At 43.6% G+C, this 22,016-nt stretch overlaps 1 long non-coding RNA gene across 1 annotated transcript in view; it reads right to left on the bottom strand.

Moving 5' to 3' along the window:
• Positions 1-2,268: 2,268 nt before the first annotated feature.
• Positions 2,269-22,016, bottom strand: part of LOC120760575 (uncharacterized) — a 58,787-nt gene continuing 39,039 nt past the window's right edge. Inside the window, exon 3 of the long non-coding RNA XR_005703405.1 lies at positions 2,269-2,367. This is a non-coding gene — a long non-coding RNA (uncharacterized LOC120760575). The remainder of the gene's footprint in view (positions 2,368-22,016) is intronic.

Here is a 22,016-nt window from a genome sequence, read left to right as displayed (position 1 = left end):
CAGACAGCTCTGATGTGGCAGCAGGGCAGACTCTAAGCGCTGGTGTGATTTAATAAACAGACACTTAAGGCAGTTTACGCTGGAGTCAGCCCACTTCGATGGCCTTCTCTGCTAATTTAACACTGGCTGCAGCCCCCAAGCTGGCGTCTCCCTGCTCATTAGGGAGCAGGGGTGTGTGTGCCTGTGTGTGGGGGAGGAATTCTTGTTTCACATTGGTGCTCCAGAGATTTTATTATACCAGGCAGCTCATTTTAGTCACTATATTGCAGAGGAGTTTTAAAGAGAAAGGGGGAGGCAGGGCATGCTAGTTAGGATCCTTCCCTGTTGTTATTTTCATTAATTTTCCTCTTTTTTTGTTTTGGTTGGGGGGGATGTGACAAAAAGGGACAATAATTGCCATTTGCCGCAGACTTTGAGGAGTCCTCCTCAGCCATTACAGATTAAATTGCATTCTGTACAAGTGTCCATCAGGCCCCAACTCCAGACTCCAGGCTGGTTAGAGGGCAGCTGATTCAGCTGCAAGAACATTTTGCTCCACTTCTGATCTGTCCTAATTATAAAAGGGATGCTCTTGCCTTTAACCCCAGGAGTTCTCTCTCCCCTATTAGGATGGAACAGCCCTCAGCCAGCTCTTCCACTGCTTTAACTGAGTCACCTGGACTGCCAGCAGCAGAGAATAATCTACATGGATCTCTGCTGCCTGACTCTCTCCCCATTTTTATCTCTCAGACCCAAACAAACAAAGCCTTTCAGATTCCAAATAGAGAATGGTAAAACCAGGACAGGTTTACTTGTAGAAGCTGTTCAATCAGGTTTTAGATTTTGTAAAATCAAATCTAAAACTAAAGAAAATACCCACCCTTTCCGTCCAAAGCATGAACAGGTTTAATACACAGGCTGAGGTAGTTTTAAGGTAGTGAGCATCAATACTCCTAGGAGTATACTGAAAGGCAGAGTCAATAATATTTTTGGATTAGGCACACATGGAGTCTATTATGGTTCTGGCAGCACAGACAGAAGTATCAAGGCCAGCTTGTTAACAGCTGCCTCAGGAAGAGCTACACAGCTGTACTGACAGCACTGCAATGGAGATACAGAATACACACCTGGACCGAACCCAAAAAGCAGTGGGTTGTCCTTTTCCCTTCAAATAAAGAATCGCTCCACTTCAAAATGTCTTACAATGGATCTTTCCACATCTTTGGTCCCAAGAAGGTGTAACAGGGCTAAATAAAAAGCAGAAAACCAATATGGGACTGATACTGCTCACTTCAAGCCTGATTTTGACACAACTCTGACACTGACTTCAGCTGGGCTACATCAGATAAGAATCTACCTTTGTTTGATTTTGGCTCCTGCGGCACAAACTCTCCTCGTCCCCTCCTAATAGCAATCTCCTGCCTTTTCCCTATCACAGCTAATTCCCATTCCTTCCATAGCCCATTTCCTAGAAGAGGAGCATGGTTGTGATCCATGCTGCTCTGAAAAGTGTCTGTGGGCCCAAAGTGCCCAAGAACACCATGAGCACTTCTGGCACCACAGCACCACAATCAGAACAAGTCTCTCCCTTAGCACCACGCCATTTTGGGTTTGTTCTGTTTTCAGTGACTTTACATTCTGCTGAATATTTCTTAGAACCAACACCCCTTTAACCACTGGCTGCTCATTTAGAATACATTAGTGGAAAATGTAAAAGAAGGAAAAAAACTTGATAAAATATCCAGGAAGAGGAGCAGCGTAGTGTGTGTCTTCTCCAGCAAGGACTGGACAGCTCCCTCAAACCAGGCTCTCATTCTCAATGCCTAATCGCACAGGGAGCTTTCTAATACCCTTCTGATACAAACCAGAATCAGCTGTTATCAAAACCATGAACAAAGTCTATGAAGACACTCAGGGACACTGTGAGAAGGCTTGCAGCAAACAATCTGAAGAAATCTTCCTTATAAAATAATTTCTCATTTATCCTTGGAATTAGAGACCAACTCATGTCCTGAAGCAACAAATCTGACATTACTGCCAGAGATCTTACCTGGTAAAGCAATACCTTTGCTGTTCTTGTCCTTGTAGTATTTTAATTTTGCTTACCTTTTGGATTCCAGTGATCCATGTGGGTGCCTTCCAGCTCAGGACATTCTTCAGTGCTTTGATTCTACCTTCTAAACCCCTTTTCAGGGAGAAGTTCCTAATACACATTCTCTGCATCATTCACTCTCTGAAAACCATTTTTATTCCTTTCAGACTTACCAATCTTCCTTATACAGCAACACAGAGGCACTGGTCAAAACTGGACCTGTATTATAATTTGGAATTCCCTGTTCAGTCCTTTAATGTAGGGTGAGCCATCTCCGTCTTCTTAAAACCACATCTCTAAAAAACCAGAAATTTTCTACTTCAGTTGACAGAGGAAAGATAGTTATAGCAATGTAAAATTAGTTCAAATTAGGTGTCACATTGCAGTAAATAGCATTAAATGATCACATATGTAAGTAAAATATTTATAGCAATATAAACGTGATAAGTGAATGAAGCTGTAGGGATCAAATAGAGGATGAAGGATCAAACAAACGAAGAACTGCATTTCGCTTAGCTGGGCTTCTGTAACTGTTCATGTGCATTTTTAGCTCACCCTAATTTTGAAAAATGACAAGTTAAAATCAATAATTACTTAATGAGTAAATGCTTAATTGGTTATTTACCATCATTACTATTATTTTACATATTGTTGCTAGTGCCAGAGGTTGGAAAAAGAAGAGACAGAGGAAATTGTATCATAGTAGGCGTGTGAAACATGGTTGTTTAGAGTTTAAGAAGTCAAAGGAATCCTAAACAAAACTAACAGAGGGAATGTAACTGACCCTGAAAATCATAATCTAAAATCTAATTAGAACAGGTGAGGCTGGCACCAGGAAAGGAATAACAGCAGCAAAAGTGAATTACACTCCAGAGCTACCTAAGAACCTCTGTCACTGACCATAACACTTGTACTGTGCTAACCCCAGAGAAAAAGAGGATCCCTACTAGGGAGAGAGCAGAAATAAGTGTAAAATATTCCAATGTTAAAAAACATCTCCTCAAAACTCAAATGTCATTTATTCTCTTCAGCACTGCCATCATTTCCACTCGTGAACTCAAAGCCTGGTGCAAGGGAAATGACTTCTCCTTAGTTTGCACGGCAGCAGGTGGATAAATCCCTGTCCAGCATGGAAAGACAAACTCGTGTTTAAGGGAAGAAAAGCAAGGCCAACATTTCAGCCATTTTGTGCAGCCGTTTCCAATGCCCTCGGACGAGCTGATCGTGTCAGTGTCTCAAGGTCCCCAGAGACCGTAATCTTATGTGTTCAGAGAGGCTTTAGTTCATGCAAGGTCAGAGTAATTGTGCATGATTAATGGTTTATCTCTTCCTGAAAGCCTTACACAAAGGCTCCAAACCAAGTTAGCGGTAATTCCATACTCCTTACAGTCTGCTTAAAGGGGCAGCATCCTATTTCCTGTTGGTGGGGCCAAGCAGGTTGACTTTATCTATCAGAATTGGAAGTGAGCCATGTGGCCTTTAAAAGAAATTCCTCTCCCTCATTCAGATCCCAAGGAAACATGAATACACTGAAGAAAAAAAAAAAAAAAAAGTCCAAATTCAGTCTAAAGTCTGAAAAGACTTCTGTGTAACAGTCCCCAAACCTTTTGCTGTGAGATTCTTTGGTTTTCTACAGAAGTGCTTCTTATCACATTGCCAGAGCAGGACACATTAGAATCCCCTTAGAATCTCATTTTTATTCTGCAGTCTTATTTTGTTACAAAAAGGATAATTTTTAATCAATTACAGCTTTGTGATCATGGGCAGTCAAATAAGCTGATGAAATTATTATTTGCAGAGAGAGCTCACAGATAATTCCTTAGGGATAGCTGCATATTTAAGCTTTTTTTTGTTTCCCAAAGCATTAAAGCATACAACTGCCCTGAATGCGTTGTGCCTTTTGCTGGAGCTTTCAACTGCCTGTTTTCACACTACGAAGCATTAGTGAGCTGCTCCTTCACCTCCTTGCTGACACACAGGGTGTAATTGGGCACCTAAGTCATATGCTGTTGTTTCTGCCCTCTGAGTGGATGTGCAAAGCTCTTTACCCAAGAGAATAGTAAAGAGTTTTGTTCACGTACCAAATCCTCCTTGCTCTCTAAGATGTTCAGATCAAACACCACATTCTCTGTGGTTTTACGCAAATCAAAATCCGCACACATCAAGTTTGTTCCCTAACAGCAAACGACAGGGATCACAAACATGAATGAATACAAACAGCAGTTGGCAGCTCAAATATACTTTTGTCTTCTGTAAATGCAGTTCCCACCAGCAAAAGTTTTGATTTATCTGGGAATCTGAAATGTTATGTTATGTCAGAGGGAGGAAGAGGCATCCCGTGCCACACAGCAGTAATAGGAGTTTTCCAGGGCTCATGGAAAATGAGCCAGGAAGCCTCTCGAAAGGCAACACTGCCAGTCAAAGGCTGCTCACCCAGTCTGCCAGGGTGTCAGGTACACTTTTATTTCACAAGGTGGAGGAGCTGAACTGTGTCATCAGCTGCCTTGAACTGATGCCTTGAGTTCAAACACCTTCCTACCCAGCAGGAATGAACTGGCTGAGCACTGCAGCCAGAAGATAACTTGGATGAAAAAGAATCATGACCTCAAATGCTTTGCTGTCAGAGGAAAGTTAATATTGGACACAGGACTGCAAAGCAGGAGATGCTAGCAAGTTGGGGAGATTGGCTTCCTGGAAAGACTGCCCACAGTAAGCAAGGTAGAGTAAAGCTGGAATTTTCAGGACAGACTGCACCAAGAGTACTGGGGCAAACTGACAGAAGGAAAATGTAATGCCTCTGATCTTAACTAACTCTGAAAAATTGAATACTAACATGGAAATAGTAACACACAAGTAAGGGTTAATATCAAGGAAGAGCATATGAGGAAGAGAAAAAATCGGGGACAGAACTGCAAAACAAATTACATGTACCACACATAAAAAGCAGAATAGACAAAAATAAGAAAGTCATCAATGCCTTCTTTACTTCCACATTCACTAAAAGATTAATGGTGGCTCAAGGTGATTCAAGAGAAAGACACAATCCAGAACAAAGACGAAGCAGGTTAAATAACACTTCTGTCAGTACAGCCCAACTGGGGGGCTGTGTGCTAAATCCTCTTTCCCCAGAGAGAAAAGGAAACATCATAAATTATCCAAGCTGTGGAACAGATTCTATGCACAGGGCTTGGATCACCACATGCCCATAGAGCCAGGAACCGGGAATGGCAACAGGCCTCCTTCTGTAACAACAGGCTCTGGGGAGAGAATGATAGAAATTCTAGACCTCATGGAAAACACATTTGGGTCGCCCTGAGCTCCCCACCTGGACTGGCCTGAACCAAAACACTGATCAGCCCAGCTTGCCTAGCAGCAGGCAGCCAAGACTTTGGTCTGATAAGCAAGGTGTGGACTGAGGAGATTCACCAGGAGCAGCGACTCAGGAATTCTGGACTGGCTTTCAAGTCCCCCATCAAAGCAGCCAGGAGGTTTGCATGTGACAGCGCAGGACCTGACAACACCATGCAGGGTCACGGTGCAGCCTCTGCTCCACACACAGCATCAGAGCTCAGTGTCACCAGCAGGCACTGCAGGTCACACCCACAACAAATGGGGACCCGTCATGTCACATTTCCCCGGCTCAATAGATTTAAAGTCAGCATGTGATGCAGAACAGATTCAAAGAAGAAAATCACTGCTTGCATCTTCAGCACACATTCTCTGAAGCAGACCTGAAGATGTATCAGCTGGCTACCTTTTATTCTTTGGAATACCGTGACGAAAATGGGACAGAAACCTATCCATGCACTGCTGTGAATATTCCTTGAAACAACAGCAAACAACCCTGGCTTGGGATGCAATGTCCTTTCCAATATGGTAGCAATATATCTTTCCTATTTTTTTCTGTTTAACAGTTAGAGTTACCAACCACTTGAACAACCTAACTCACAGTTGCCATGGAGCCTGGGCCTCAATTTCTTTTTCTTCTTTTCTCTTTGGAGTAAAGTAGATTTTTATGCCAGATTAAGCAAAGTGCTGCTCTTCTTTGATCTACAGTTCAGGCCACAGTCCTGACTGGAGAAGGGAAAAATAATTCACCAGGGTGCTCCTAACTTAACTACAGCCAAAAACACTTTGGTTTCCAAGGTTCCCCCTATTTCCTTTTCAGTAGGGACATCAAGAAACAAGTAACAAGTTAAATATGTTGAAATACATTTCTGGTTTGCTCTTCATTTTTTTCCTTTTGCTCTCTTTCTCTACAAGTAGAACCTGAACAAATACTGACCTTAGAAAAGCCTCAGCATGAACCATCAAAGGTATATAAAATATTTCAGTTATTTAATAACCACAGTATCCTAACCCTCAATGTCCTTTTTCCACTTTGTTCCTTCATGCTGCTGTTCAGCATAAGACAAACTGTAGAACTTTTTAACAAATATTTCTGACACCACACCTAAGAACATTTCTAAAGAGGAGGAAAACTCTAGAAAGCTTTATCCAGTCTGGTGCAGATGTCAAATGACAGACACATCCCCACATTCCTCAGTGCTTATATTTAGCTTCAAACTCCCATTAATTACCATTCAGCAACCTCTGCATAATTTAAAAACTGCAGTAATAGTAACAGCTATAGCTGAAATGAAAAATTCCTCAGTTCAGACCTTAACTAAGCCAGGCAGAACAGTGAAGTTCTAAGATAACAACAGTAAAGTCATCTAAAGTCTAGCATGACAATGACATGTGCTTACTCATGACAAAATTAACAGTAAAGTCTGCATAACTCAGAATATAAACAACACCAGGTGCTTAAGTAGCACTTAGCCTGGTGTTAATTATATCTCATGAACTCTGTATTTCAGCAGAAAAGTTTCCAAGAAATCACTCTCCAGCGGCACCAGAGAATTTGGAAACAGCTAGTTAGTACCTTACAGAAACAAAGGATTAAATTGTGCCTCAAAACATCCAACACAGGCTGCTGCAAAGCCATTCAACTAAATCCAGTGCTTTTTACAATCATTGGGAGTGGGACACTGATCGAGGTAGAAGGACAAAGCTGAGAAATAAAAGCAGTCATGGCTATGAGGGGCAAAAGCAGGGGAACTAGATTAGAAGCCAGGCCTTCTGTAGCCCTACAATTTCTTTTCTCCCACTAGTTCTGCTCTTTATAGAGTTACAGACCTCCTTCCGTAGCCTGGCCTGCTTTCTAGTTCAGCCAAAACACATATTCTAAATATTTCAGTCCTTCCTGTGAAATAGCTCAGCTGTTGCTAGGCCTGAGGTAAACCCACCTCCCCTTCTCCCTTAAAGTGATGTGATACTGGACACCAGACAATTGATTTCAACGCAGCTGTTCGTTACTCTGCAAGTGGGAAGAGCAATATCTCAACCCCCAACCCACACCTACAGAAAACTGAAACAGAAAACTGACCCGGTCTGGGACCCCACCCAGACATCAAAAGGTATTTTTTTTCTCTATTAGGATACTCAGTATGCAATGCAAAATAATTAGTTAGCTGGGGTGTTCTTTTTTAATTAAAGGGAACAGTAATGCAATGCCAAAAATTGACTTTTGGAGGGGATTTGAGTGATATGAGTAGCTGTTGTATTCAACTTATCTGAGCCTACAGACAAGTGATACATAAAGTAAAAGACATCAGCGGATTCAGGTTTTTACCCCATTCCTGCGTGCATTTAGTTGGGAGAACTCACCAACTTTCAAAATGTAGTTTACAGCCCCTGAGCTCAGCTGTGCAACCTGGAAACTGGAAGTGTGGAATGGCAGCAGCAAACAGGCTGGCTGGGCCCAGGGAAGGCTCGTGCCTCTCCAGACACTCTGTCACACCTGTCTGAACATTGTCATTCAACCTTCCCTTCACAAGACTGTTCCCACCTGCTCAGAGGATCTCACATCATCCTTCTTCCATGGGGCCAACAGGATAATGACGGTGTGCAGAATTGCTCTCCACAGTAAATGCCTCAATCAGAAAAAAAAGAAAGTTATTGCACCTAAAATCATGGGGAAATAAATAAACTGAAAGAGTTGCGTCAGCACCTGTGTTAGTAACAGCCTAGAAAAAATGGGGGGATTTTGAGATGGTGTCTTCCCAGGAAGTTTCAGTGGTTTACTAGGTAGAAAACACCAGCATTCCAAATAAATTCCTAACTATTTAACTTTAGATTCCTTTAGCAAACACTTCTACTCAAATCCAAACTCCTCCTATTTCCCTGAGTATTAAAATAGGACAGGTTGCACCTACTGAGCAAAGTAGTTATTCCCTAATATCTGAAGATACCCTCCAAGGGGATGGAACACAGACATGCACCAAGCAGGTCACACTTTGATGGGACACCAAACACTGCACAGACAGATTTTGTTTTGCATAAATGTATGGTACAGAAAGGAACTGGTTAACAAGAGCACAGGAAACTCCTTACAAATTGGTAGTGATGGCAATTTCCTGCAATAACTTAGAAGATTTTCACTTGCTTGGTTGGGTTGGTAACTCATATCCTTAGGTTGAAATTCAAGAACCTCAAGTCTTGATACACAATCCAATGATTAATAATATAGATTGTGTATACAAGAATGTGGAATATACAGGACCAAATTCATGGTATACCTACATTAGATCGAACGTAAGTGCCTTTCAGACAGGTTATTGCTTTCAATACACTTTTGGAAGGTTTGTTATTGGAGAAGAGGCTTAAAAAAATGACTATTCAAGAAAAGCCACCACTACAGTCAATGAGAGTTATGTCCAACTGCAAAAAAAGAGCTGACCAAAGACTGGGGTTCAGAATGGGATTTTCAACATCACTCAGGTGATACAGGGCTATGGAATGGTTTTTGAAGGCAGAGAGGGTGTTTCAGCATCCTACTCCTATCAGCTTTCTTAAGACGGTATTAAATTATTGATCTGCCATTTGTAAATTTGCCTAATCCTAAACAAAGTAAGCACTTTCAAAAGTTCTAATGTGAGCTTTTAGCTGTACAGGTAAGTCCTCTGTGGTTATCAGGAAACACAGTACTTGTTTTCAAAACAAACTACACTGACCACATGTCAAGTGCGGAGCTCTTCTGAAAATTCAGCCATTTGATTCTGTTGTCAAAACGTAAAACTGACAAACTTCAAACATTTTTCAAGCAAAGATGTGAAGATCTGTCTCTGACCTCTGCCAAAGTCCGTATATTATTGACTGAAATCAGAGGAGGGATTAAAAACAAGGGCATATAGATTAATACATTCTTTCATTTTCTTGGTCTTTACAAGAACATCTTTAGTGGATTTTTCACAACAGAGACGCTTCTGTGTTTAAGGACAGAACAGTGGCTAGAATATAGTACAGCTGAGGAAAACAGGAGGAGAAGGAGGCAGGAAAACACCCTGAAATTGCAGTTGTGAACCAGACGCTTCCACCTCACAGCCTGACACAAACCACACGGTTTGATGGCCAAAGGGCATCGTGTCATGCTTTAGTGTCGCATTTTTCTCCCCCATGGCACTGAGATGCGTTACAATCTGTAAAGTAGTAAACCCACAGAGACCATTATAAATAGTCATGGAATGCCCTGGAGTGACTGCAGCAGAGCTGGAACTGTGCCTTCTGAGCCCCTCAAGGAATTTCAGCTGTGGCTGAACTGTAGGGACATCACTTATCCTATCAGCTGAATATCTAGTAGACAGGTAGATATGGGCCTTCACACAAGATGTGACAAGGTATACAGCTGCTTCAGTGAATCCATGTTTGCTGGGATGAGGCTTTAGGGGCCTTCAGTTCCTGACAACAGCAGTCATCTCTGTGCCATCTCATCTCCCCCAGTATTTCTTCCACAGAGAATCAGCCTCTTGTCCAAGGCAGAAGGCAATAGCTGAGGCCCAGCTTAAGAGATCACTTGGAAAAAAAGCCTAACTCAAGCTTCTTCCCTGCCCCACTGATGTGGTTCCTCACATGGACCCAACTGAAAATGTCCCCAGCCCTCACGAGTAGCCAAGAGACAGTGTCTCTTTTGTTCCACAGACAACGGCTTAGGGAGGTGCCACCAGCAGAGCCTCAAAACCTGCAGCAAAACACTGCTGCAGTTCATAGGCACTGCCTTCCTCTAGAACTGTGCTGATTCCCCCCTCTAACACAGAGCTGGGCCTCAAACTCCCTCCAGATGCAGGTGGAAATGTCACTTGTCCCACTGGGTGCCAGGAGTAAAACGTAACCTTCAGCTCTGCTCTGCCCATAGTCCCTACTCCTGCTCTTTCAAAAGTTCTACCAAGTGGCTTGAGGCATGGTCCATCCACTGGTTAAGGTAAAGGAATATACATCTCCTTTAGGAAGCCCTTGTATTTCCCTTTTTCCCCGTTGGTCATTTTTGTTTCTAGCACACACTGCAGCTATAAGAGCTGCACAAGGTTCAGTTTTTGTTTGTGTCACCAAGCTTCTCATCCTGCAGAATCAGCTTAGAAACTCCTTCCGAGGCTTTCCTGGCTTTGTGGGCAATAATGGCTATTCAACACTGGGGAAAACCAGGAACTGAGAACATTCCCAGCATCTAAAAATTATCTCATATTCTCACAAAAGTGGGGCTGAGATTGACTGCAGTTTTTTCCCCGCAGAAGTCCACTTGGCTCTTGTATTATTTGATGCCCAAATTTGTGTGATTTGATGTCTGCTGTACTCAAGAGTTCACGAACTTTATTCATGTGCCAGGTTTGTTATGAGACTTCAGATTGTAGCTTCAGGCAGCCCAACTTTTATCAAGTTTCTGTCTCTCCTGCAGTGTAAAAAGAGCAGTGCAAGCCCTACCTGCTTCTAGAAAGGACATTGCAGGACCCAGCTGCTGTGTGTGGCACCACAGTGTGCCTTGCAGAGAGGGAACTCCTCAGTTGCATAACTCACAGATAGGTTCTATGGTGCCAGTCCGGTGCTGGAATGACACAGCAGCAGAGCGGGCTGTTCCGTGTCTCCTCTCTGAAGAGAACTGTCTGTCCCTGTCGCTTTCAGGAGCACATAACCGAGATGGCTCCTCTCCCTGTCCTGACGCAGAGGCGGGCTCAGGCAGGTTTGCAGCGCGGTGCCTTTGGCTCCTGCCCCAGCTGAGTGGGGACACAGCAGCTGTGTGAGCCCACAGCCATCGCGGGCCAGGGCTGGTGCCTGTGCACAGTCTGAAGTGCCGCAGCAGCTAATTCCTTACAGCTTGCACTGCTGAGCCCTCGCCGGGGCAGACACTTGGGCGCCCCTGTACAGTTAAAGATCACAGGCCTTGATAACCTGGCTCTTTGATTTATGACAGCCCAGACCTTAGTGATCACCTAATGAGGGGAACCTGGAGTGTCAACCTGTTTATTAAATACCCAGAACCAGCTGTAGACCCAGCCAAGGAAATAACTTAATCATATTTCTCATTTATTTTGTGTATCCCTCTCACTCCCTGGCTCTCCCCATTCTCTCCTTCGTTCTGCCTGGCTCCCTCTTTTCATCTCAGAAGGGGAGGGATTTCGGACAGGTCATTTACGGAGACTGTCAGGGGGCCAAAATGTTTGCGATTTCCTACTGATTTCTTAGGTGTTTAGAAGTTAATAATATTCAGCACCTCATGATTCTTTCCTAGATGTCAAACAAAGACATGAAAGGCAAGCAACCCAAGAGGAAAGGAGGGGGAAGGAGGGAAAGGGATGGCGCAGCAGAGGTAGTAGGAGAACAACTTTCCCTTTCCCTACAGTTTTAAAGAAAGCCACATCCAAGAAAAATGCAGCCTTAGTACTAACACAAAAAAGAAGCACATAAGAGTCTTGCAAAAGTATTTCTATTGCTATAGTCAGGCAAAAATTTCTTTGCTCTTCTTTGTAACACTCTGAGCAATACAAACCAAGATTCAAAAGGCAAAGATTCAACCTGTAAAACTACATTTATGAATTTTCTCTTCTATCTCTGTTTAGGGCTCTTACTTACCTAATCCATTCAAGTATTTGGGTTTGTTATGTTTTTTGTGTTTTTTAACACCTTAGAACAAACTTACGAAAAACAGGAGTAATTAAAAACAACAACAACAACAAATATCACAAAAATCACTGTATCCATCCACCTGATAGGACACAACTCCAAGAGGAATCCAGAGGAGAAAAACGTATCCAATGGTGGATTGCACACAAATAATCTGGATAACTCAGACACAAACCTCAGGCACAGAGCAAGTGAAGTTCTGTCTATATCGTTATATTATTGTGAGGTTTATAATCATAAACACTTTAATAAAGCCCAGCTATCACCAATTTAAGTGTTTTCATTTCTCTTTGACCACAACAGATCACTTTCTTGAACTCAGCAGAGTTTTAGTCAAGAAAGTACATCTCTTGTCCATGAGCACAGCTTCTGCTCCTGCACAAGATGAAGCTGGCCCCAGTAACTATGAATCTGCCTCTGAATAAGCCTGTCTCCCACATCTGGGAAGATAAACCTCAAAATCTGAGGCAGTAAACATCCATTTTATAAATACTTTGGTGAAACTTAAATGTGCAGAAAGCTCTCAGATACCTTCTCTGATCCACACAGGACAATGAATCAGGCCCTTTTGCTGTATTCACAAAGGATAAGGCACTTGATACAAAGCATCAGGAAAATTCAATATTTAGGGCTCTTAAACAATAGTTCCCACATTTTACTCCATCCCAACCAGCAGTGTGCTATTGGAATTGCAATCAGGACTGTTCTGAGAGCTGGAGCACATTTGTGCATCCCAGCCCTGAGTTCAGGAGGGCTGCAATGCTGCAGGGGCAGGTCTATAACCAAGACCACCAGTCAGAGCCCAGGGCCATCTGCTTGGGAGAAAGGCAATACCTGCCTCTGTTATCACCTGAGAGGCCAAAAGGAGAGGGTTGTGGGTTGACACAGCTTTTGAATTGCAAATGTCAGAAAAGTATCTTCTCTTCTGGCCCAGCAACAATCAGATAGGGGCTGGGCTCACCACACAGGACCTTGTTCCTGTTCATGCCTTTGCCTCCATCAGAAACTAGGAGAGCAGGAGCTGGCTCTTCAGGGAAGAAGAAAGGGGCCTGAATAGCACCTTCTTATTGAGTAGAATTAGGATACTTCTAATAGTGCCTTCCAGAGCCTTCAAGCAAAAACCTTCCCCGTCTTCTTCCACAGTGACCTGGTGAGGTCACAGACTGAGCTCTGCGATGTCCTCCCTGGGTGAACTAACAGGGTTGCACAAGAGCCCACATGATTCCTTATTGGCAGCTGCACAAGAAACAAACCTGATGTCCCAATCTGGCAAGTTCTGAGTGAGCTGACAAGACCTCCAAGGAATCAGGCTTATCAGAAGTTACCTCATCCTTCCAGATTCAACGTTTGCAGAATCAGCCTAAGACATCAAGTGGCGCTATTTACAGGGACTCCACCTTCATGGGATGATTTTCAAAGGTATCAGACACCCAATCTGAGCTGAACAATTTCAATTCCAGCCGCTGGTATTCCAGCGTTGTCCCCTTTCACCCGTCCTGAGGCAGCACTCACCTCAGCATGTACCCTCTGTTTCCTTGTGCCCCTTCCCAGGCCTTCCCATCACACCATTAGCTGGATTTTGTAAGTCAAAAGAGGAGCTGAGCCAGGCTTCTCTTAAGAGCTAGAGATTGACAGGTTTACCAATTCAATCCCCTGCCTACTGTCACAAATGCGTGCTTCAAGCTACCAAGTTCATGCACCCTCTAGACTACACAAGAATCTGCCTAAAGCTTCCCCACATCTTCTGACTTGCACTGGCCAGCAGAGCCCGTAAGGACAGCCCAGAGTGTGCTTCCTCTGGTGCTTTATCCAGCCTGCTTGGAAATGATGAGGAAATGCTTTGGGTTGTTACAGACTGGCCCGATTTTTAGCTTCAGAAACCTTAACGCTTTGCTTGGTTTCCTTTTATCTGCCTCTTTATCTGTTTAAATTTAGCCTGGTTCCTCTCTGCTGTTTCCCAAGTCTGAGCCAATATCTGTTACCCAGTAGCCAAGGGGGATCTTACTCTGCCACTTTCCTTCTTCCTTCAGCTCTGCTCATTCTCTCACAGGAGCTGAGGCTCTCTTGACCCAAAACCACGATCCTGCTGGCAGCTGCTGCTACCAGAGGTAAGATGTCTTCAAGGCATAACATCAAGGAGTACTGCAGAAAATAGAAGCAAATCCTAAAGGCTGCCTGTGTCTATATAATATATTTATTTAATTGATATGCTCTCAGCTCTCCTTAATAGAAATTGTCAGAAGCATCCAACAGATGAGAGCTCTGCCAGTCTCTTGCTATTCACTGAGTTCCCCAGAGCAGGCAGGTAGCAGATGGGGATGGGAAGAAATTGCTAACTGCCCTTTTTGTGTGGAAATGAGCCTGCGAGCACTTGTGAGGAGGAGCATTTCAAGGCTCAACTGAGAAATAATAGTATGGACATTGCAGCAAACAGCTAAAGTGGGAAACGGGAGCAAAACAGGTCTGTGTTGAGAAGGGACTTGAAATGTAAAGAAAGCACCCAGTGGCTGCTAGCATGAGGAGCAAGCCCTGGGGCTGGCTCTCTAGCTGGGAATATGGGAGGGAGACACACACGGGACACAAAGGAGATGTTTTCCTTCCCTCTGAAGACCCTGCAGTCAACATGACTGGCAGCTGTCACTCAGCTGTCTGCTGTGCTCTCTTTAACTCAGACGCCCTGGCTGGCATGGAAAAGAGCAGGATGTGTAGGGAAGGCACTGCAGGGAGCTGCCTCGGCCACTCTGCTTTCAGCCCCCGGGCAGGCGGGACACGCCCGCAGCACCCCGAGCTGTCGGGGCCGCTGTGCTGTCACCGGACAGTCACGGCTCGGCACGGGGCTGTCACATCGCCATGGCTCCAGAGGGGCAGCAGGGACGTGCCTTCCCTCCTCCCTGCCCTGACTGCTTCTGACCGTGCTGTAGGCCAAGGAACTTTGAGGCTAGTCTGCCCACACTGTCCCCCCTCACAGACACTCCTCAGGGGAGGAGACAAACCTAAATCTTACCCACATCCATTTCTGTTTAAAGCAAGCTCTTGTCACCACTTCCCTGCACGACGGAATACTCTGTGCAACATGATCTTGGATCACTGTCATGTTTTAATTCCTCAGCTGCCCTATCAGGAGAAAGGATTTTCCAAACTAGGTGAGGACCTCTTGTAACAGTTCTCTAGCTATCAGATCTAAGACAGCCGTGCCACAGGGGTAGGACAAAGAACTGAATCTTTACAACTGAACATGAAGAATATCTGTTAAAAATCTTACTTTCTTTTCCCCTTCTGCCAGGCAGAAGAGCAAATGCATTCTTGTTAACATCCTTTCAGAGCAGCAAAAAATACTTTGAGGTCAGCTGCGACTGTGATGGCAACTGCAATGGGGGAGAAGAACTTCAGTGGTTTGGTTGCTTGCATGATTTGCAGTAGTGGTGCTTGTGCTTTGCTTGCTGCACAGTAAATCCAGCCATCTTCTGATAGTAAAAAAAGCTCCTCACCCAGTAGCACAGACCTGGAGCTTCTTACAAGAACTTTAAAAGCATGAGGCACATTCTCTCTTGCCCTCAGACCCTTCAGTTACAAGCAAAGACCAGAAGTATCTTGCACAAATTACTTCAGCTGCTTTGGCATAGAAGTCCATTTGGGACAGATGTTCACCAATTTTTCCTTTCCCTTACTCCATTAACTGATGCTCCCTTTTCTCTTTTACCCCAAACACCTTGTTTGTTTTGCTTTGCCCCATTTTGCTATGTTGAACATCATGTCCTCACTGCTAAATACCGTGTACTCCAAGTGGTAACGCTGGAATCCCATTTTTCTCTGTCACATTTGGTTCTGCTATTACATAACAAAAGTGAAGCATATGTAGAGCACACTGGATGTCAAGCAGGTAAATAGTTTCACTGCAGCAACCTACTTCTGTTTAGTTAATTTTGGTAAGGCAGCATTTTCAGAAATACTCACAACACTCTGACCTTCAGTGAGGTTGAGCTGGGCTTCAAGGTAAGATGTGCTCTCCTAAAGATCGTCTCCACAAAGGCATACAGGCAACTTGAGACTCAGATCTTGGACCAACCTTCTTATCTCTACTAGTCAGTCACTTTGAAGTCAAGAGGAGACAGGTCTAACTCATTTGGTGCTTTTGTAAAAATCACCAGGCATTTCAGATATCTACACAGCTCTGTAAATCTGGCCCCGAGGCTCAGACCCTCCAAAAAGGCATTTAAATCTTCCAGCCTTCATTGCCTTCAGTGGAAGATCGGCACGTTAATACGTTTGTAAATCCAGTGCTCACACCTAAATCACCTTTAAAAATGGTACACGGTGAAAGTCAATACCGCAGCGCAGCTCCCAGGGCAGAGGTCCCTAAGCTGCTAAATCCCCCCCAACCCGGCCCTGCCTGGGTGCCAAGATCCTGCAGAGCCCGGCCACATTAGCAAGATACCACATTCCCTCAACAAGCCCCACCTGCTGAAGACTTGCCCTGAGGCTCCTGTGTCACTTAGGTGCTTTTAAAATGTTGTCCTCAACTAAATCCAGCTCCCAAATCAGTCTAATGATAATTCTGCCCCCTTGGTTTCACTTCTCAAACATTTGTGTGTATGGAATTCACTCACACAAACATTGGACTTGTTTTTCTCCTGTATGCCCATGCGTAAATCAAGGTATTTGCCCATGAAACTTCCTCAACCAACTTGTTTGTAAAAATACAATTACTTGGGGGAGTCCCAACAAGCAAAAATTCAATGCAAGCTTGCTAGGAGGCTAATAAATTTGACTCATTTCAGTCTTTCTCCCCCAGTCAGGAAGGAACCCAGCTATTTTTAAATCTGGATTCAAGTATGTAGCCAAATATAATGTTCTTTCTTCTGTGAGAGAGAACAGGAAAAGATTTTAAATGTCCTAACATTTCCTAGGCCGGCTTATCTCTCTGTCACTCTCCCCAAGAAAAAACCCACTGTCTGCCTTGTCTGTTTAGACTGTAATATTTTTCTTGTTAGGCCAGAGTTGTCTTATTACGTGTTTGCACAAAGCCTGGTACAATGAGACCAGACCCCTCTGGATACTGCTGTTGTTGGAATAATAAGCCTATGCTGGGGATGTATAAAGCAACAAGATCCCTGTCTCCCAAAGGGATGAGCATATGGGTCTAGGTCTAGAAAGTAAATTAAAATGTCAAAAATAAACAAAACCAGAACTGAGAAGGTTTTTCAGAGATGGAGAGGTTAAGTGCACATGCATCTGATTTCCTTGGCCCCCAGCATAGTAGCTGCCTTTACTCTGTGGCCTTGTTCTCATACTTAGGGGTAAACAAGTAGTTTTGTACTTTTTTGGATTGTGGCCCACAGTCTGGCAGAGTGATAACCACCAAAGCTGATGCACGCAAAGCGAATGCCGAGACATTAAGGCAGCCAGACACAAGCTTTTCAAAACACATCATTATTAAATAGAGGTGTGGGTGGGAGGAGATTTCAGATCAGAAAGACACACCCAAGGTTACCACATTGTGTTCTAATTTTAACACTTCTTATGACCCAGCAGCAGTACCTCTCTGGCTTCTGCTCATAATATCTCCAAATCCAGGAAGCCATTATGATTCTCCAGGGTCAAAGGTTGCTTGCATTGTAATTCACTTCCTCCTTTGGAGGTTTAATTTTGGAAATATTTCTAATTGCCATTGTATGTGACATCGTCTTTCAGATAACCATGGAATGAGTTTTCTATTTGTTGGCTATGACTCAAGTATCCAAAACAAAAAGAAAAAGCAACCCTGTACTTTTTTTGGAACAATGATTTAAGAGTGACACAGACTTCGCAGAGGCTGTTCCACAGCCTGAGTTCTCTGCTCTAGGACTGGGAGGGTGGTGCCTCCCATACCCAGTGAGTGAGGATTATACAATGGACACATGGTCAGTGTGTTGGAACAGCCTTCCCGGGCATCCAAGGCCTCTGGTGTAATTAGTGAATGTTCCTTTCTCAGCAGCTCTGAGCAGCACTCATGGCTATCTGGTGTTTAGTTCTCCTTAGGCTCCTAATGACCGCATGTACCTAATGACTGTATCTGCCACATCTACACAGGCTCCTCTCCCCAAACAAATCCCTTGATTGCCCTCTGGCCCTACCTCCTCCCCATCTTACGTTCCATAGCCTCCTTCTCTGAACTCTTACCTCTTTTCAATATCAGTCTGACCACAAGCCCCCCCTTCCATTTCATTCCTACATGTAAAGACCTTCCAGCAACACCCACTCTGTCACAATCCCTAAGGCGACTGATGCTGCTCAAGTGGAAAATGGAAGAGAGAGAATATGTTCTCCCAACAAAATGCATCAGAAATGTAACAAGTTTTGTCTAAACCCACAATGGTGTTTAATTTCTTATTTCCCCCTGATTTTCTGTACCAGCAATTTGACAGTTTTGCTACTGGTCTTTATTGTTCATTGGCACCACAAAAGTTTGAGTGCACCATACACTGGGCACTGCACAAACACAACACATTGGTACCAGTGGGCGCTATTACAATTGATACATGTAAAGACAAGTCAGGATATAATAGATTTGAGCAAGAGTAAGAAAATAAAAAGTAGATTATTACAAGGTAATTTTTTTGTTCCACCCTTAGTCAAGAATTAATGGTTTGGTCAGAGAAAATGCTTCAGTCTCTGCAGGCATTCAAGTGCAATGGACTAAATCCTTCCAGACAAAAACGAAAAGTAAATCGCCTTTTTGGATTAACAGCTCCCAGCATGCCAACCCCAGCAGTCCTCCCAGTCGTGCAGTTGGTGTGGAGGAGGACTGTCTGTGAAGGAATTAAAACACTTCCAGCCCTGCTGACACCGTGAACCAAAGGCTGGGGGTGGGGTGTGGAGGAAGTGTTAGAAGTCAGAGTCTGCTGGAGAAAGTGTGAACAAGCCAATTAAATCCCAACACTTCTGGACAAAGAGGTCTCTTAGGAAGAAGGAGATTAGCACCTCCTATTCATCAAGAGCAGCAGCTTTCTTCGGGCTGTAGAACTGCCTGGCCGATCTCAAGGAGCAACCAAAAGGAACAAGGGCTCTGCTGTCATCTGGGGTGGGTGTGCCCACCCCCTCCTAGCAGGACGGGGCCCTCTGATGTGTCTTTTCTTTTCCTTGAAAGTGTGTAAAGAAACACAGTTGTTGAAATCACTGTCACACTGTCACTGTGGCTTTGGTCAGGTACCCCCAAGCTTGTATTAACAATGCCTGGTACCTTCACCAACAGTGCAGCCACCTTCGTCCACCTTTCTTCAAGCCTAGGATCGATACAACAAAACAGCCGCAAGCACCTCAAGTATTCAAACTAAGCTGGACCTGGGCGTTGGTCCTGGCTCATTATGGATTCCGAGACAGTTTGAAGCTTGGTCAAAAATCACTATGATTTATACATTAAAACTGTGCTTGATCCTGTGGACCTGCAAGTTGGGCATTTAAAGGTCCCAGTTTAAAAACAAAATCATGAGAGTCATGGCACTGGGCTTAGTATTCCTGGACAGCAAACACATGCAAACCAAACCACACAAAATTTCTCAGCTGGGACACCATAAATGAGGCACCCAAAGTACTGGGAACTGCTAAGCTCTTGGATATGCTTCACTTCCAGTTACACTTTATTCCAAGAGGACAATTCCCAGTATTATACACCTGACAGCACCTTGTTCTTCACCAGTAGTCTTATAAGCTGGCGGTTTCCATTTGTTTACATAATGGCACTTGCAAATGTAGCCCCAGGTTTGAGGAGATTCAGTAAAACCAGAGCTTTAAGAGGAACAATTCCATGTTCACCCAACCAAAGAAGGCCAACAGAACGTGAAGAGATGATGTTGCTATAACAAAAGAAAATACATACTTTTTCTAACTAGAGAGTAAGGTGAAAAGCATGGGCTTTAGAGACTTCTTACTCCTCTCTTCTTTGCCTTCTGATTTCACAGTGGCCTTAGCCTGTCTAATACTACCAATATGGAAAACATTTTAAAAGACCTTTTCCTTTCATTCATTATTTGCCACTGAGTGTGCACATGCCCTAAACAGTCATTACCCAGATGAGATTGTGTAAATGAGAATCCAAAATTCACACATAGGTAAACTGATGCACCTTAAAAACAAGTGGACTTCCATTTGACTCAGCTCAATGACCAGAAACTGTAAATTATCTCCAAGTGCTCCAGATCAGACACTATATATCTCTGGTTGTGACAGGAGATGTGAGTTCAATTTTTGATTTAGGCCTCAAGGGAATTTTCTACACCTTGAATTAAAAGGGCACATACCATTTGACTGTTTCCTTGAACTCCTCCACACCTCATTCCCTTACTCTTGACATAATGCCAGAGAAAGCACAAGGAGCTGGGTTATTAATTTGGGTAGTCAGGAGGAAGTAAGAAGCCCAAGCTACTAATGAGAGCAGAGTGAATGCTCAACATTCTCTCTGGCTTTCCAGCCCATGAACTCATTTTGCCTGTGCTCATGGTTCCTTTGGGGTTCACTTTCCATGAGCACTCCAGCCGACCACTTTCTTGGCAGGCAAAATCTCAGAAGCAGCCAAGTTCTAAAGAAACATTTAGAGAATATTTGTGGAAAAGGAATTTTCAGGTTGTCAAACTCCACTTTCACCCCAGCAAACAGGTTCTCAGTGCTGCTGTATGTGTTCATCTAAACAGGGTGCAGAGAATATACCAAATGGTCAACCTGTCCAACAAAGCTTAGACAATATTAGTTCACTTCTGAACTTTGAGAATTCACACCTAGATGCTCATAATCTGCCAACACTTTTCCAGCCAATTATTAAAAATACCATGTTCTGGAAGACCAGAAGCTTTACAAAGAGGAGACCCTTTTATTAGAAAAATCTCATCATTAACCAGAGCTCCATTCACAAATGCAAAATCTTTTCCCTTCCTTCCTGACTGTAATGTTATCCAGCTGGAATGACACATTGCTCAGTGGTAACCTAGACTTAAAATTCTTACATTTTTGCTCTGTAATGTAGGCTCAGACCTAATCTTCACTTTTAATCTGCTATGCCATCTCTAAATTCTATGTATTTGGTGACAAAGAACAGAAGATCCTTTCTCTAGAAACATGGAGACTTTCTGAAGTTGTTAGGACAATACTGAACAAACAGAGTAAGAACAATCCTTGCTGCTTCCCAATATGGCTGCTCTTGGTTCACCACAAGAAGTACCTTAACCTCAGGTAACTTCAGTGACTTTAGGTAATGAAACAGATACATTTTTCACAGCCAAGCTGAGAAGTTCTTTCAACACCTATTTGGAAGTTCTCTGAAGTTAAAAATTATTCTTCTATTAAATCCACAGACAGTGGATTAGTTGAATGCAAAGAAAGGGAGGAAGCTGTCCTTCAGTATCTACACAACTCCCACAAAGTCATTCCTCGTCTTTCAGTTAAATCAATGGCCTCAGATCAGAGATCATTAAGGAAAAATAGGTTAGTTTAGTTCAGTATTTTGATTTAAAACCTTCAAAGTCTTTTTCTTTAGGGTGTGTGTTCACTGGTCAAATTGTATTTAGGTCCTTTCCCTTCTCTTCTCACATTTAATCACAACATTACTAATGAAAACAAAAAAAGAAACTCTAGCTGGGCCTTACATGATTTAGGTACCAAGTAAACAGTACTTAACAGTTCTAATTGAAGGTCAGTAAATCCCCAAGAGATTAAATGAATCCTGCAGTGAGATGTGTAAATCTCACTGCCTTTTACGGCGTCCCAGCCAAGACCCTGTGCTGGGCTGTGCAAGACTTAATAAATGTGGTATGCACTTAATCAAAACCATTTTGCCACCAAAGGGGCAGCGAGTGTAAATCACAATTACTCTTGGCACTAAACCACTGGCACAAAGAGGCCCAGCAATGCCAAACGTCACCGGGCTGACTCCCCGCGCCTACTCAGCTGTCTGGCACCGCGCGCGCGTCTGAGCGCCCGCTTG

The sequence above is a fragment of the Hirundo rustica genome, chromosome 17 (assembly GCF_015227805.2).
Source record: "Hirundo rustica isolate bHirRus1 chromosome 17, bHirRus1.pri.v3, whole genome shotgun sequence".
NCBI classification, from domain to species: Eukaryota; Metazoa; Chordata; class Aves; order Passeriformes; family Hirundinidae; genus Hirundo; species Hirundo rustica.
Note: the sequence above shows the minus strand (reverse complement) of the source record. Positions and strands in the feature narration are given on the sequence as shown.